This window comes from Bombina bombina, chromosome 3, assembly GCF_027579735.1.
Source record: "Bombina bombina isolate aBomBom1 chromosome 3, aBomBom1.pri, whole genome shotgun sequence".
Taxonomy (NCBI): Eukaryota; Metazoa; Chordata; class Amphibia; order Anura; family Bombinatoridae; genus Bombina; species Bombina bombina.
In genome coordinates, this window is record NC_069501.1 from 1,242,169,687 (window position 1) to 1,242,180,445 (window position 10,759).

The window sequence follows — 10,759 nt, forward strand, 5'->3', positions numbered from 1 at the left end:
TGTGACAGTAGGATATGTAATATCTCTCCAAAAATCATCAAGAGCATGCAATTTTAAGCAACTTTCTAATTTACTCCTATTTTCAAATTTTCTTCATTCTCTTGGTATGTTTATTTGAAAAGCAAGAATGTAAGTTTAGATGCCGGCCCATTTTTGGTGAACAACCTGGGTTGTCCTTGCTAATTGGACAGCACCTTTAAACAAATGCTGTCAATGGTACTGAACCAAAAATGTGCTGGCTCCTTAGCTGATATGCCTTCTTTTCAAATAAAGATAGCAAGAGAACGAAGACAAAGTGATAATAAAAGTAAATTAGAAAGTTGCTTAAAATAACATGCTCTATCTGAATCATGAAATAACATATTTGGGTTCAGTGTCCCTTTAAATATGAGATACATTTTGATTAATTCTCAAAACACACCCCCTTTTCTGATAGGCTTAGTGGCCTTTAAATATTGTATACTGTCTGAGCTGGTATAGTCTTGATAAAGGCCTCGCAGCAGGCTGAAACGCGTTGACCTCTGCATTCATTTGACATACCAGCCCAAGTGACTCTCTCTGTAAACGGTGAGCGCATTACCTTTAGGATACATTTTTTGTACTGTTTGTGTAGTAGTCTTTCTTTTTTCCCATATAGGTTTTCTTTACTAAAAGTGCTTAGAGTTGGTGCCCGGTCTTCATCTGGATTCACCCTTAGGAACCGGATCTTCACTTGAACTTTTATTTCCACCAGAAATGCTTAAATATCATCTCTATTTAGATACAACTGTGACTATTATATTTTATTTTATTTTTTTGACCTTTCATATTTTTTCATTTATATATATTTTTTTGTCTCTCTCTCTCTCTCTCTCTCTCTCTCTCTCTCTCTCTCTCTATATATATATATATATATATATATATATATATATATATATATATATATATATATATATATATATATATATATTATTTTTTTTTTTTTCAGTACTGAGTTTTTTCATATTGGCCAATTTTGTTACATGTACTTAGTCACTTACCAGAAACTACGGTTCTCAGCTAACTGTTGGTTGCAATTCTGTATTTACAAACAAAAATATAATCAAGCACATATCGCAAAATACCCCTTTACATTATTAACCTCTAAACCTCCACGACCCCCATTGCAAAGTACTCCTTTACACCATTAACCACTGTTTGTTTATTGGTAAGTTATTTCAATACTCTTGTAGACTAATTGGTGCGCTATGCTCATATTTTGCTTATATTAAAGGACATGATATTTTGTGTAACTCATATAGGTTTACTTTTTTGTTCTTATTTTAAATGATTGATTCTATCTGGAAATGTATATATATATAATTATATATAGATTAAAAAAAATAAACCAAAACACACCTGAGAAAAAAATTGACTCCAATGAATGGCACTTTCGTTTATGAAAAACTGGGTACCTCTGGCATCTTGGTTAAAATATCCAACTTCAGTTTGTTTCATAGTTTCATTTGGCAGCCAAAAAATGTTTATAAGATCAAATCTTCCTGGGGGGTTTCCATTGTCATCAAAGAACATCTCCTCTTCGTTGGGAGTTTTAAAATGCACTTTCTTTAAATAATTGTTAAGCTAAAAAGCAAAGAAAATATTGTTAAAATCCAAAGCAAAAAACTGTTTATTTGCACTTTTTATATGAATGAAGTATTTGTGGAATGTATCTTGTTTTAGGCAATTGGAGCCCTCTCGTTCGCATATAGGTGTTATGGAAATCACCTACCAAACAGAGGAACACATTTCCCCTCATAGAAAAGTTGTGGTGCCAGCTATTCTCCACAAATATTAATTGACAACCTGTAGGTGTATGGGCATAGGTGGTAAGTGAGGTTAAACAATTGCCCCTCTCCAAAGCTGTTCTCCAGTTCTGCCCTTGAATTTCAATTTATGACCAGATTACAAGTTTCGCGCTATTGCTAGCACGAGTCAGGATAAGCAGTATTGCAACCGTGCTAACTTGCACCCATGTTACAAATTAAAAATGATTGCCTTCGCTCTAGCTGAAACGAAATTTACACTCGTTGGGTTAGCGCGACTGATAAACTCACATAAAGGGTGGGGGGTTACAAAAAGTGCACCAAACAAAACAAAATACATTCAAATGAAGTATTACACTCATAAACAGTTTCTGATTAATTTTTTTTCATATAAAAATTAATATTTTTTTTAATAAGGGTTCAAAAGTTGAAATATGACCAAGTATTTGGCTGGGAGGGCTATATTGAATACATATATGTCTAAATATGTGTATATATTTGTTTATATATGTACATATACAGTATCTCACAAAAGTGAGTACACCCCTCACATTTTTGTAAATATTTTATTATATCTTTTCATGTGACAACACTGATTGCAGGACACGATTGAAAAAGGCCTGATTCAAGTCCAAAACGTTGACTCTTTAAATAATATCTACAATAAAGCTTGAAGTATATGTTAAATCCTGTGAGTGCCCATACCTATGAAATTTATATATAAACTATAACTTTGGACTGCACCCAGGTGCATTACATAAGGTGGAGCGCTTGGTATACAACACTGTACTATACATATATATATATATATATATATATATATATATACAGTATATATGTGTGTATATATATATATATATATATCTATATATCTATATATATATATATATATGTGTGTATATATGTATTTATATGTGTATATATATATACTGTATATATATATATAATTATGTGTATTTATATGTGAGTCAAGTGACTGCTATTGAAAAGCTTTGGAAAGCAATGCACTAATTAAAATAGCCAGTAGGTGGAGCTGTCTGCTTGTTTTGCAGCAAAGTTATGCAACTTAATCTGTGTACACAGATCAGACCAAATCTATCGAGCAAAATTTAGCAGGCACTTCCCTATTATCTTCCTGTCCGGCAGCTTGAGATGAGGGTGCCTAACTGCTTATTAATCACTGCAGATTGAAATGCATAGAATAGGTGCAAACCCAATATTATCTAACATGCTAACAATGCAGAGAACTGATTGCAGAAAAAGTAAAAAAACGTTTTTGTTCATTAAACTTAGTTTGATGATGATGCAGTCTGTTGTGTAATTATTTTATTAGGTGATGTTTAGCAAATGTTTTTGTTCATTAAACTTAGTTTGATGATGATACAATCTATATTATTATGTTTATAATGCTGTTTAGCATTTAAAGTCTTAATTTCAAACCTTAAAAAATAATGTGCTAGGTGTTACTTATGACAATTTTGAGAGGCTGAAAAAGTACAATAGCAGTGATATCAAATCATACAAAAAATACATTGCTAATGCAATACCTAAAAAGTGTAAATCTAAGCCTAAGCAGTTCATATTTCATTTTTCATATTTCACATTACATATTTCTAATCCCTCAGCAGTGCGATTAGTACTGGACATAATGTATACGCTACAGCTGTGAATGTAGTGCGACTATTCTCTCTGCTCCCAAATGTATAGTATGTCTGCAATAAAGTCTTGTTTGCCCATATATGTGTAGTACACTTTTTCTAAAGACAATACATGATCCATTTTCTCTTACCCACATTAAGAAATCAGGAATTTGGTGTTTCTTCCAATACCTTGGAATTAAGCGTTTGGCACAGTTTAACATGCATTGCAGTAGTTTCTTCCGATATCTACATGGAATTTTAGGTGTGTCATTCAAAAGGACTATGGTGGAAGATAGTGTTATCGAAGTTCCTAAGGTTGTGTTGATACATTCATTTATAGCCTGCCAGTAGTTCTGTAATAGCGGACAAGACCACCAAATATGAGATAAAGTGCCACGGTCTCCACAATGTCTCCAACATAAGGGGGAAGAGCTAGGGAAAATGCTGTGTAAGCGATGAGGGGTCAGATACCACCGAGAAAGCAGCTTGTAATTCATCTCAACAATTGTCAATGACAATGATGACTTTTTAATTTCTGTAAAAATATGGCTCCAATTGGTTTCTGGTATGTTGATATCTAATTCTTTTTCCCATTTAGAGATATAGGATGCTTTTTTAGACGGGAAAGAACCCCGTAATATCTTATAAATAATAGAAATGTGGGCTTTCTTTACGGCGGGCGAGGCACAGAGATTCTCAAAGGGGGTGAGGATTTTTGTAAGGGCGGCTTTGTGGGGGTTGGAAGTGATAGCATGTCTAATTTGTAGATAGGGAAACCATAGATGAAATGGGGGGCCTAGTAATTGGGAGAGCTCTGTTTGCGGGAGGATCATTCCCTTATTAATAAGCAGGTGTACCGGGATGTTAGTGGGAGATCCTTCTATTGTTGGCGTGGGTATGCTACCAGACTGCAGAATCAGGGGGTTATTCAAGAGGGGAGTAAGGGGCGATGGTAAGCTCAATATCTTTTTGTCTATTGTCAGTATTTTATCCCAGGTTCGCAATGTAGCTGTCACAAAGTAGTTAGTGTAAATGGTGGCTGGTCTGTGTTTAGGTGTTATCCAGCACATGTCGCCCAGATTGTGGTTTCCAGTAAGATAGTTTTCAATTTGTACCCAGGGTTTGTTTGGTTTTGCATGTTTCCATGCTGTAATACGTGCAGCATGTGTTGCATGATAGTATGTAGTTAGGTCGGGGGCACCCAGGCCACCATCCTCTTTACTTAGGTACAGAGTATGTTTGGAAACCCTCGTCCTTTTCTGCGCCCAGATAAATGATTCAAAGAGTTTTTGCTGCTTAGCTAAGTACAGAGTGGGGAGATCTAATGGGAGAGCTTGGAACAAGTAAAGGTATTTAGGGAGAAGTGTCATTTTGATTGCGTTGATGCGCCCTAACCAGGAGAGGTGTCCCTGTTTCTGCCAATTTTCAAGAGTGGCCTTGACCTGATCCTGGAGAGGAATATAGTTAAGGTTGAATAGTTCTGTAAGTTTGGATGAGATTTCTATTCCCAAGTAGCATAATTTGCCATTTATCTGAAAGGTGGTGTGGGTCTTTATATAGCGGAGGTCGTCCTCGGTCAAGTTTAGGGGCATTAGTGTGGACTTTTCCATGTTAATAGAAAAATTTGAGACTTTTTTATAGGATTCGAATTCGGAGAGGAGGGCCGGCAGAGAAATAGCTGGAGAGCGGATAGAAAATATAATATCATCTGCATAAAGCAGGCATTTCTGTTGGGCTGAGCCAAAAGCAATGCCCTGTATGTTGTCATTATTTCTCTCGAAGCAAAGATCTCCACTGCCAAAGCGAAAAGCAGTGGAGACAAAGGGCATCCCTGCCGAGTGCCATTACATATAGGGATTGTTTGGGACAAAGTACAGTTAACATTTACTCTAGCAGAAGGATTATTATATAGGGCTTGTATTCGCGTGATCAGGGTGTTGGAAAACCCGAACTTCGACAGAGTGGACCACAAAAATTCCCAGTCCACCCTGTCGAAGGCCTTCTCGGCATCCGTCGATAATAGGATCAGGGGGGTCTTATGGGTATTGGCAGTATGGATGGTTTGCAAGACTCTAATGGAGTTGTCTTTAGCCTCTCTCTCAGGAATAAAGCCGACTTGGTCAGTATGGATGAGGGAGGGGAGAACTTTGTTGATTCTTGACGCCAACAACTTCGCATATAATTTAATGTCAATATTTATCAACGAGATTGGCCGAAAGTTAAACACTTGCTCTATGTTCTTGCCCGGTTTTGGTATAACCAAAATGGTCGCTTCTAGCAGTGTTTTAGAGAAATGGCCACCATGGCCTATGGAGTTATATAATGATAATAGATGGGGGCCTAACAATGTTTTAAATAGGTGAAAAAACTTTGGGGTGAAGCCATCAGGGCCTGGGGCTTTGCCCTGTGGAAGGTTTTTGATGGCAATTAACAGCTCCTGGAGGGAGAACTGAGAATCTAGGGAGGCACTGTCCTCCTCGGAGAGGGATGGTAATTGGGACTCTGATAGATAATCTAGCAATAGCTGGCGTTTTGTGTTTATGTTGGGGGGTGCAAGATTATACAGGGAGGAGTAATATTTTGCAAACTGATTAGTTATATCTCCACTAGTTGTGAAAGAGTTTCCTGAGGTATCAGATATTTTAGTTATAAAAGTCTTATAACGTTTCCTTTTAAGGGAGTGAGCCAGGAGGCGGCCTGCTTTATTATTCTCTATAAAAAATTTAGATTTCTGTGTGAGAGCTCTGAGATGTGCATTTTTAACCAGGTACTGGTTAAGGGCCTCTCTAGCTTGTTGCGAGGCTGCCAGCAGTTGTTGAGATGTGGGGTTTTGTTTTAGTGCCTTCTCACTGCTATGGAAGTCTTTTGTTAACGCTAAATATTGTGCCGCTTTTTGTTTTCTTAATTTGTGTGTGTGGCTCATGATTAGTCCCCTTATGTAGCATTTATATGCTTCCCAATTATTTGCGGGGGAGGTGGCAGAGGGAATATTAATGGAAAAAAATTCCTCAGTCTTCTCCTTAATATCAGTGGTTATTAAGGGGTCAGAGAAAATATGGTCATTGAGTTTCCAGTGTTGGAGGTGCAAAGGTTTAGGGGACCATTTAAATATGGAGCATACCATACTGTGATCAGACCATGTAGTGTGATATAATCTGGAGTCAGAAAGGGATGTAAGTATGTTTTGGTCACAGAGAATATAGTCCAATCGGGTGTAGGAGCGCTGTGGGCTAGAGAAAAATGTATAATCCCTAGTTAAGGGGTGTGTGATTCTCCAGGTGTCTATGAGGGGAATGATACTAATTGCCTGGCTGTTGGCTTTTATTTGGATGTTTCGCAAGTAAGACCTACCTGTAGAGGTGTCAAGTGCAGGCGAGAAAGGAAAATTGAAGTCCCCACCTAGTAGGATTGGTCCCTTGGCTATATCTAATATAAGATTAGTGACTTTACGGAAAAAGGGGGGTGAGGGGCGGTTAGGAGCATAGATATTGGCCAATGTTATAGGTCTGCCGTAGTATAACCCCACTAGGACTAATATTCTGCCGTCATGGTCTTGCGTTTTCTGTAACAATTTAAAGGAAGTCCCTTTTCTAAAGAAAATGCCTACCCCGTTGTGTTTAGTCGGGCCAGAGTTTAAAAAATGCTGGTCAAAGTAGAATTGGGACAAGGTAGGCTCATGATTTCTCTTAAAGTGCGTTTCCTGGATCATTACAATGTCCAGACGCTTTTTATAAAAGTCATGGAGGGCTATGGATCTTTTTTGAGGGGCCAAAAAGCCTTTAACATTTTGTGAGGCTATTCTGAAATTACTCATTTGACTAGTCGGGGTGTGTGAATCCATGTATGTCTAGGTAATATGAAGGTTTTATGAGGGGGTGGTGTGTTAGAATATTGTGTAAGCAGATCACTGAGGCTAGGTAACAATAAGATCAGTCTGTACCAAATTTTAACACTGTAAAACGAGAACAAAAAGAGGAAAGAGGGGAAGAGGAAGGGGGGGAGAAGAAAAAAGGGAAAAGAAAGGGGGAAAGAAGGGGGGAAGATAAAGGTAAAGAAGAGAGAAGAAGGGAAAAGAAAGCGTCAGTATGCCCTCTACTCCGGGAGAGAGAGGGTTAAAAGAAAGAGAAAAGCTGACAGAGGGGGAAAGATCGGCTCGACGGAGCTCTAACCAATAGGCATTTAACATATAAAATATAACCTCAAACATCTCCAAAGCATAAACATATAACTAGTTAGACAATATTTCAAACAGTGAAATCAAAACTGCAATGATATTTTGTTGACACATTCATGCTTGGGCCTCTGTTAGTATGTGAAAATAGTCTCAGATGTCCCTTTTGGCCTAGGGCCCATTTCTTAAGCAGTTGAATAACATAGAATCTACTCATTAGTACAAACTTAGAAAGATAGCAAGAGATAAGTGGAAGAACAGAGAACAATGATACTATTCTAGAGCATAAGGCACTAAGGTAAACAGTTGCATATATGGGAGTTACTATCCTTGTCTGAGGGCGGATTCTTCATCATTTAAGAGAACAAAGAAAGTATCCAGACATTAAGTACTTACAGTTACCGATAAGTACAGACTATAGGTCAAGTGTTTTCTAGTTGATTAGTCGGTTCTACACATTGCTTTTTCTTGCCTTGCTTGTTTACCAACTCGGACCACATTCTCCTCTGCGGCCTAGGAGGTGCTGGGCTGTCTTTCACCAAAGGAGTATTATCTGTTTCTGGGACAGGGATATCAAGTTTACTACAGAAGTCAGTAATCGTGGAGGGGCTTGTGCACTCATAGCGCTTGCCATTCTTAACCACCTGCAGGGAGACAGGGAAGCCCCATCTGTAAGGGATCTTCAGGGATCGGAGATGGGCGGTAAAAAAGGCATATTCTCTTCTCATTTGAAGTGTTCTTACTGAGAGGTCCTGGTATATCTGGATTTTAGATCCCAGAAACGTAAATGTAGGGTGTTCTCTTGCTAATTGGAATATCTTCTCCCGGTCTCTATAGGTTTGGAAGCAGACAATGATATCCCTGGGAGGTTGGTTATCAGAGGGTTTGGGACGTAAAGCACGATGGGCCCTTTCCAGGGGGATATGTTCTATTATTCTCTGACATGCAATCGCCAGGGATTGAAACAGGTTCTGCAGCTGATCAGGTATATCCTCGCCTTTTATTGACTCTGGGACCCCTCTAATCCTGAGATTGTTCCGGCGCGCCCGATTTTCAATGTCGTCAATTTTGTTCTCCAAATCAATAATTTGCGTTTGCTGCGATTCAAGTGAGTGAGACATTGAGGACATTTCCTTAACTAGCTCTTCTCTATTATCCTCCAAGGTCTCAACACGAAAGCCAAGTTCATTTAATTCTCTTTTAAGCTCAGCACATTCAGATTTGATGCAAGATTTAACTTGATTTATTAGGGCTTCCATGGCCTTGAGTGTCACTGGACCATCAGGGGTCTGTTGTGCAGGGTCCGGGGAGAAAGTGTGATCTAGAGGGGTACCCGGGTAGTCTGATAGAGATTCATCTTCACTTCCCATCTGGAGTGTATCTGTTTTTTTCTTTTTGTCTGTGTTCTTGAAAAAGGTGCTGACAGTGGCAGCAGCATTAATGGATTTTATATTTTTGTCCGCTTTTGTATTCTTTTTTTGCACCATGTTAGAAGCAGGGGGACAGATTATTGAATCCAATAAAGTGGGCCTGTATTACAATTACAATGTCTGGTGTCCGGTATCTGATGTCTAAGAGCAAGACCAGGGTGATTTAAACAGGATATGCACCTCTTCTTGATTCAGCTAGCTGTATAAAATTAAAGGGTTCGTTTTGTGCTTGATAAGTTAGCCCAGCAGGTGGATAGAGACAGGATAATATAATGGCATGCTTTCCATGTTATTCAATATGTCAGGGGCCTGCTGTCTGAAGCTAGTATAGCGGTTGCATATTCAGTCTGTTGGGTAGCGTTCAGGTTTTTAGTTTAAAAAGTCACTGCATATGTCCTGAAATTCTATGTTGCTGTATTTAGGATATCATTGTGCTTCCCCCACTATGCCCGTGTTGTGCTTTGTTGCGCATGTAGAATCTCTCACCCCCAAAATGGCGGATGTCCGGAGGATGCTTCTCACTCAGGTCACTGGAGTCTGGGGACCGTTAACGCTAGGTCAGGCCCCGAAGTTAAGGTTGCTGCTGAACGCCCTGGTAGTCTATGGGCGTTGTCTCCGCTTGTGGGGAATGTTCCGCTCCTCCGATCTGGTGCCCGGTCACTCTAGGCAGGTCTCATGCACGGCCTAGGCCGCGGATCGTTGCCGCAAACTTGTAAGCTCTACTGAGCAGCCAAACCTCTGCAATCAGCTCCCCAGATATTCACATGCTGTCAGGAGCTGTTTTTAGGGCTCTGGAGACATGTGAGGATAGCTAAAAGGTAGGCTCCGTCACTGCCGATGCTGGAGCACTAGTGAAGTGCGGCCATCACCGACGGCTGCACGCTCCGCCCCCAGTGTTAGTTTTTTTTTTATGTTTAATTTAGTTTATTTAATTGGTAGTTATTTTAATTTTAGTATAATAGTTTAGTATAATAGTTATGTTAGTTTAAACTTAGTTTTTTTTAATTTCATAGGTAAGTTTTTATTTATTTTAAGATAGGGATATTTTAATTTAAAATTAAGGGGTTGTTAGGTTTAGGGGTTAATAGTTTTATTTAGTTTTTTGCAATGTGGGGGGCTGGCGGTTTAGGGGTTAATAGGTTTATTTAGTGGCGGTGATGTGGGAGGCCAGAGGTTTAGGGGTTAATAACTTTATTTAGTGGCGACGATGTCGGGCAGGGGCAGTATAAGGGTTAATAGCTTTATTATAGTGTCAGCGATGTTGGGGTGCGGGGGGGATAGGGGTTAATAACTTTATTATAGTGGCGGCGATGTCGGGGAGTGGCGGAATAGGGGTTAATAACTTTTATTAGTGGCGGCGATGTTGGGAGCGGCAGATTAGGGGTTAATAACTTTATTTGGATGTCGGGGGCAGCAAATTAGGGGTGTTTAAACTTGGGGTTTATGTCAGGGTGTTAGGTTTAAACGTAACTTTTTTTTCCCCATAAATGGGGTTGTGTTACAGCGATCGCCATTCCGCGCTTTTTTTTCTAACACCTTCTCCCCATTGATGTCTATGGGGAAAGCGTGCATGAGCACGTATTCTCAGCCCTTAGATTTTGTGTGGTATGGAACTTATCGCCACCATATCGCACGCACAAGGCGGCTTTTTAGAAACTTGTAATGGCAGCGCTATGGAGGGTGAAATAACGCAACTTTTGTTGCGTTCATTTCGCACCCTCTATAGCACAAAAC